At 46.2% G+C, this 7,500-nt stretch overlaps 1 protein-coding gene across 1 annotated transcript in view; it reads left to right on the forward strand.

The window, feature by feature from the left end:
* The window catches only part of LOC124039498 (contactin-associated protein-like 2), a 424,109-nt gene that overhangs the window by 226,670 nt on the left and 189,939 nt on the right, over positions 1-7,500 (forward strand). The window lies entirely within an intron of this gene.

Consider the following 7,500-nt stretch of genomic DNA (forward strand, 5'->3'; position numbering starts at 1 on the left):
GACAGAGACAGAGAGAGAAAGGGATAGAGCGAGAGGGGGAGAGTGAGAGGGCGAGAGATGGATAGAGAGAGGGAGAGAGGAAGTGAGGGAAAGAGGGAGAGAGAGAAAGGGATAGAGAGAGACAGAGAGAGACTGGGTCTGGGAATCCACAACACAATAAACACCCAAACAAACAAAAACATGGTTAAACATCAATTAAAAACAAAACACCAAATCTTCCTCCACAGTAACTAAACACAACAACCTCTGAATTCCCCATATACTCATAAACAGTCCAATGTTATTAACCAGTTTGTAATTGGCAAACTCAACCCTCAGTCTCGCTGCCACCCTGTCCCCGAAAACTGTTCTAATCGTGTCTTCCATATTGCTATTTTAGCTGCCCTTGACACAAAATTAAATAAAAGAACTACACTCCTTCTACTAAACCTGTACTTGGGCCCAAATAATAACAGTTGGGAAGAGAGAACCTCTCCCAGAGCTGAGAACCAGCTGGTGATCAGGTCACTGACACTGTAAGAACAGATGTGGTAGAGTTTCAGACTCAGCACAGAATGGACACCCTTCCCCAACAGTAGGATCCAGGTGTACAAGATGCATATTGGTGGCTGTTACGCACGCCTCTATGAAGAGGGAACGCAACACCCTGCTACAACTAAACTCTCCGTGAAGTGAAAAAGGTATGGACTGTAGGTGCGAGTAAGGATGACAACAGACAGAATTTGGTACCGTTTACAAGGACTTTATTCCTTCACACGGTAATATGGGGAAAAGGGGCTGGACGGAACCAAAGCAAAGAAAGTCAATCTCAAAGCCCCCCTCTCCTATCTTACCTGCCTACCCACTACTTACCTAATTTAGCACCACCTGGTGCCCTAACCAAGATACAGGGGGTGGTCCACCCAGGTCTTACCTAGTGTGCCTAGACAGCGAATATGCTACAGGTATATGTATGCCCGCGGGCCTCTTGCCTAAGCACTCCCTAGGTGCCTTCCCCTTCCCCCCTGGGAACAAATGAAACAGAATATTAAACAATTTCACAAACAAACTAAGGACATCAAATAAGCTCTATCTGAGCAACAAACAAAACATACCAACTCTCAGCAATGAACTCCCATCAAAAATCAACCTCTATCAAAATCTCTCTAGCAAATCTACCTCCAACAAAAAATCTCTGTAATGACCTCCCAAAAAATCTCAAGCAAATCTACTTCCAGCAAAAATTCTCTACTCCTGCACAGAACACTGGCTTTTATATAGCTTCTGGTATAGGTAATTGGAGACAGCTGCGTCTTGACGAGGGGGTGGGGTCAGCTCTCCAATTAGCCCTGGAGTCGACCAATCAGCTGCTTGATGGATTTCAGGAAGCCATTTCCTGAAATAAACACATGCAAACATACAAACTACAACACATAAACTGGGGAACGTAACAGTGGCTATCGCTCCATGTATTATCCTCCATTGGAGGTCAGCTGTCCTCTAATCAATAGGCAGTTTATAGAAAGACTGCCAACAGCCTTTTGGGGAGGCAGCTGGACCAAACACACCCACCCACCTCGTTGATTTGACCCCTTCCAGGGAAGAAGCACCGGACTCTTTTACACATATTATGTACATGACCTTCTTTCCCACGACCTTGAACTTCCCCAGCTCCGGGGTATGGAAGGAAAGCATCATCCTTGAACTCCCCCAGCTCCGGGGTATGGAAGGAAAGCAGCATCCTTGAACTGCCCCAGCTCCGGGGTATGGAAGGAAAGCAGCATCCTTGAACTGCCCCAGCTCTGGGGTATGGAAGGAAAGCAGCATCCTTGAACTGCCCCAGCTCTGGGGTATGGAAGGAAAGCAGCATCCCCACGTCCTCCTCGGATGACCCCTGTCCACTAACATTCAGCGTTGGGAACCGATAAGAGTTGGAAGTATCCACCGATCAGAGTTGGAACTTTCAGTCACAAACTGAAAAAAAAGTGGACTGGAATAGGTTTCGTATTGCGTCAGACAACAACATTGACGAATACGCTGATTCGGTGTGCGAGTTCATTAGAACGTGCGTCGAAGATGTCATTCCCATAGCAACGATAAAAACATTCCCTAACCAGAAACCGTGGATTGATGGCAGCATTCGCGTGAAACTGAAAGCGTGAACCACTGCTTTTAATCAGGGCAAGGTGTCTGGCAACATGACTGAATACAAACAGTGCAGCTATTCCCTCCGCAAGGCTATTAAACAAGCTAAGCGTCAGTACAGAGACAAAGTGGAATCTCAATTCAACGGCTCAGACACAAGAGGCATGTGGCAGGGTCTACAGTCAATCACGGACTATAAGAAGAAACCCAGCCCAGTCACGGACCAGGATGTCTTGCTCCCAGGCAGACTAAATAACTTTTTTGCCCGCTTTGAGGACAATACAGTGCCACTGACACGGCCTGCAACGAAAACATGCGGTCTCTCCTTCACTGCAGCCGTGTCATGCAGGTGAATGAGGACCCAAAAGCGACTTGGCGAAAACAGAGTATTTAATCCAGAATAAACTTTACAAAACAAAAAGCATAATACTACACGTAAAGACAAGAACAGACTGGAGACTTGATCGAGAACTGCAGGTTGCCTCGGGAAGGCACTTGAACCTAGCAGACTCAGACACCTGCTCACCACGCAGCATCTGAGGGAAACACAACACGACAGGGCAAAACATAGACACAGCACGGTGAATTATATATGAGGATCCGACAGGGCAGGTACGGGAAACAAGGAGAGAAATAGGGACTCTAATCAGGGAAAAGGATCGGGAACAGGTGTGGGAAGACTAAATGATGATTAGGGGAATAGGAACAGCTGGGAGCAGGAACGGAACGATAGAGAGAAGAGAGAGCGAGAGAGTGAGAGAGGGAGGGGGAGAGAGAGGGATAGAAAGAGGGAAAGAACCTAATAAGCCCAGCAGAGGGAAACGAATAGAATGGGAAGCACAGGGACAAGACATGATAATAAATGACAAAACATGACAAGCCGAGGTGAGTAAGACATTTAAACGTGTTAACCCCTCGCAAGGCTGCAGGCCCAGACGGCACACCCCCAGCCGCGCCCTCAGAGCATGCGCAGACCAGCTGGCCGGTGTGTTTACGGACATATTCAATCAATCCCTATACCAGTCTGCTGTTCCCACATGCTTCAAGAGGGCCACCATTGTTCCTGTTCCCAAGAAAGCTAAGGTAACTGAGCTAAACGACTACCGCCCCGTAGCACTCACTTCCGTCATCATGAAGTGCTTTGAGAGACTAGTCAAGGACCATATCACCTCCACCCTACCTGACAACCTAGACCCACTCCAATTTGCTTACCGCCCAAATAGGTCCACAGACGATGCAATCTCAACCACACTGCACACTGCCCTAACCCACCTGGACAAGAGGAATACCTATGTGAGAATGCTGTTCATTGACTACAGCTCGGCATTCAACACCATAGTACCCTCCAAGCTCGTCATCAAGCTCGAGACCCTGGGCCCGATGCCCCATCCCCGTCCCACGGGGTAACTCAAACCACCGACCTACCTTCAGCATACATGAGGCCCTAAAACCAATCACCCCTCTTGGTCACACTGTCTTCAGGTTTCCTTTATTTGATCAATACAGCAATACGCTCTGTACCCTCATTAGGAGCATAAAAATTCAAATAAATACATAACATCTGCCTTGACCAATAAAATCCGACCCTTGACAATCTCTGTTGTTGATACCACAGTCACCCCTAAGATTGAGGAAAACAAAATTGCCACCCCAGCACTGAAATTAGTACTATGACTGAGTATATGCTGCCCCTCCCACCACATACCCCAGTCAACCTCTTTAGCCTCATCACTATGTGTCTCCTGTAGGAAAACTACATTAAGCCTTTTCTGTTTTATTACTTCTAATACCCAAGCCCTCTTATTCCTGTCCCTTCCCCCATTAATATTGAAAGAACCTACCCTTAGTACCTCCATGTAGAAAAGAGAAAGGAAAAGCAGAAGAAACCACAGAGAAACCAGACAAAGAGAAAGAAAACACCTTATGAGGCATGATCATCATCATTGTTTTATTTTTCTCTGAACCTTCCCACGTTTCCCACAACCTTTTGTTGACTAGACAGCAGTAACACATTTCCTCAAGCGGAAATGCTTCTTCCACACTCAGCTGGTCTAACCCCACCGTCTTCTGTAACATCACAGCTGACCTCACAAACTTATCAACATTAAAAACATCTGCCAATTTAACAGATTGGTCAAGGAAGTTATTTACAGTTGAAGTGGGAAGTTTACATACACTTATGTTGGAGTCATTAAAACTAGTTTACATACACTTATGTTGGAGTCATTAAAACTTGTTTTTCAACCACTCCACAAATTTCTTGTTAACAAACTATTGTTTTGGTAAGTCGGTTAGGACATCTACTTTGTGCATGACACAAGTCATTTTTCCAACAATTGTTTACAGACCGATTATTTAACATATAATTCAGTGTATCACAATTCCAGTGGGTCAGAAGTTTACATACACTAAGTTGACTGTGCCTTTAAACAGCTTGGAACCTTGGAACCTGTCATGCCTGTGGATGTATTTCAAAGCCTACCTTCAAAAATAAATCAGCCAAGACCTCAGAAAAAAATGTAGACCTCCACAAGTCTGGTTCATCCTTTGGAGCAATTTCCAAATGCCTGAAGGTACCACGTTCATATGTACAAATAATAGTATGCCAGTATAAATACCATGGGACCACGCAGCCGTCATACCGCTCAGGAAGGAGACGCGTTCTGTCTCCTAGAGATGAACGTACATTGGTGCAAAAAGTGCAAATGAAATCCCAGAACAACAGCAAAGGACCTTGTGAAGATTCTGGAGGAAACAGGTACAAAAGTATTTATATCCACAGTAAAACAAGTCCTATATCGACATAACCTGAATGCCCGCTCAGCAAGGACGAAGCCACTGCTCCAAAACTGCCATAAAAGGGCCAGACTACGGTTTGCAACTGCACATGGGGACAAAGATCGTACATTTTGGAGAAATGTCCTCTGGTCTGATGAAACAGAAATAGAACTGTTTGGCCATAATGACCATTGTTGTAGGGAAAAGGGGGACACTTGCAAGCCGAAGAACACCATCCCAACCGTGAAGCACGGGGGTGGCAGCATCATGTTGTGGGGGTGCTTTGCTGCGGGAGGGACTGGTGCACTTCAAAAAATTGATGGCATCATGAGGAAGGAAAATTATGTGGATATACTGAAGCAACATCTCAAGACATCAGTCAGGAAGTGGGTCTTCCAAATGAAAAATGACCCCAAGGATACTTCCAAAGTTGTGGCAAAATGGCTTAAGGACAACAAAGTCAAGGTATTGGAGTGTCCATCACAAAGCCCTGACCTCAATCCTATAGAAAATGTGTGGGCCAGCAAGGAGGCCTACAAACCTGACTCAGTTACACCAGCTCTGTCAGGAGGAATGGGCCAAAATGCACCCAACTTTTTGTGGGAAGCTTGTGGAAGGCTACCTGAAACGTATGACCCAAGTTAAACAACTTAAAGGCAATGCTACCAAATACTAATTGAGTGTATGTAAACTTTTGACCCACTGGGAATGTGATGAAAGAAATAAAAGCTGAAATAAATAATTCTCTCTACTATTATTCAGACATTTCTCATTATTACAATAAAGTGATAGATCTAACTGACCTGAGACAGGGATTTTTTACTAGGATTAAATGTTAGCAATTGTGAAAAATTGTGTTTAAATGTATTTGGCGAAGGTGTATGTAAACTTACGACTTCAACTGTACGTAATTTAGATTGTAAATTGAGTCACCGCCAGCTTCTATCATATCAACAGAGATATCAGACATAATCATATCCTTCTCCTGATCCTCCTCAACTGAGGCCACTGACTCCTGACTCCCCTCTACCACATCCCTCTCAACACTAACCACTTGCACCCCATCAGTAGTACCAGCCTGGGAGACTAGCTCCACATGAACCCCCTCCTCTACCCCATCTCTCGTACTGGGCATCTCCTCCACTGCCTGGGAGACTAGCTCCACATGAACCCCCTCCTCTACCCCATCTCTCGTACTGGGAATCTCCTCCACTGCCTGGGAGACTAGCTCCACATGAACCCCCTCCTCTACCCCATCTCTCGTACTGGGCATCTCCTCCACTGCCTGGGAGACTAGCTCCACATGAACCCCCTCCTCTACCCCATCTCTCTTACTGGGAATCTCCTCCACTGCCTGGGAGACTAGCTCCACATGAACCTCCTCCTCTACCCCATCTCTCGTACTGGGAATCTCCTCCACTGCCTGGGAGACTAGCTCCACATGAACCCCCTCCTCTTCCCCATCTCTCGTACTGGGCATCTCCTCCACTGCCTGGGAGACTAGCTCCACATGAACCCCCTCCTCTTCCCCATCTCTCGTACTGGGCATCTCCTCCACTGCCTGGGAGACTAGCTCCACATGAACCCCCTCTACCCCATCTCTCGTACTGGGCTTCTCCTCCACTGCCTGGGAGACTAGCTGCCGAGGACCACCTGCGCCCCTCCCTTTTCGGGCAAGCATGACTCTTATGACCCTCATCCCCACATACCCATACTAACATAAGCTGTAACATAAGCTGTTGTCATACTTGACTTTAAACAATAACTCCCAAAGTCTGCTCCGTTGAGTCCAAAAACATAACACCTGTCGCCGAAACGACATGTTTCAGAGCCGGGTGTTTGAAATGACATAACCTGTTTCAGAGACAGTGTTTGAAACGACGTAACCTGTTTCAGAGCCGGTCTCCGAACTGACGTAACCCGTTTCAGAGACAGTGTTTGAAACGACGTAACCTGTTTCAGAGCCGGTCTTCGAACTGACGTAACCTGTTTCAGAGCCGGTCTTCGAACTGACGTAACCTGTTTCAGAGACAGTGTTTGAAACGACGTAACCTGTTTCAGAGACAGTGTTTGAAACGATGTAACCTGTTTCAGAGCCGGTGTTTGAAACGACGTAACCTGTTTCAGAGCCGGTCTTCGAACTGACGTAACCTGTTTCAGAGCTAGATGTTTGAAACGACGTAACCGGTTTCAGAGCTGGGTGTTTGAAACAACATAACCTGTTTCAGAGCCGGGTGTTTGAAATGACATAACCTGTTGCTCTCTGCCCTTCGCCTCTCTCTCTCTCTCTCTCTCTCTCTCTCTCTCTCTCTCTCTCTCTCTCTCTCTCTCTCTCTCTCTATCTCTCTCTCTCTCTCTCTCTCTCTCTCTCTCTCTCTCTCCGGCCCTCGTTCCTCAGCATATGCTGATAGGGCAGAGGGTTTCTTCTCTTGTTCCTCCTTTAGCAAGATGGTAGCATGAACCAATATATACCTCTAAGGCTCATCCTATTGTAAAGAAATTATAACAGGACTTAACTACCACAGATAAAGCAGACAGCCAAGAGACATTTTCTTTCTCTGGTGAGGTACAATAGAAAACTTCATCCTTTCTGCTGGC

The sequence above is a fragment of the Oncorhynchus gorbuscha genome, linkage group LG07 (assembly GCF_021184085.1).
Source record: "Oncorhynchus gorbuscha isolate QuinsamMale2020 ecotype Even-year linkage group LG07, OgorEven_v1.0, whole genome shotgun sequence".
Taxonomy (NCBI): domain Eukaryota; kingdom Metazoa; phylum Chordata; class Actinopteri; order Salmoniformes; family Salmonidae; genus Oncorhynchus; species Oncorhynchus gorbuscha.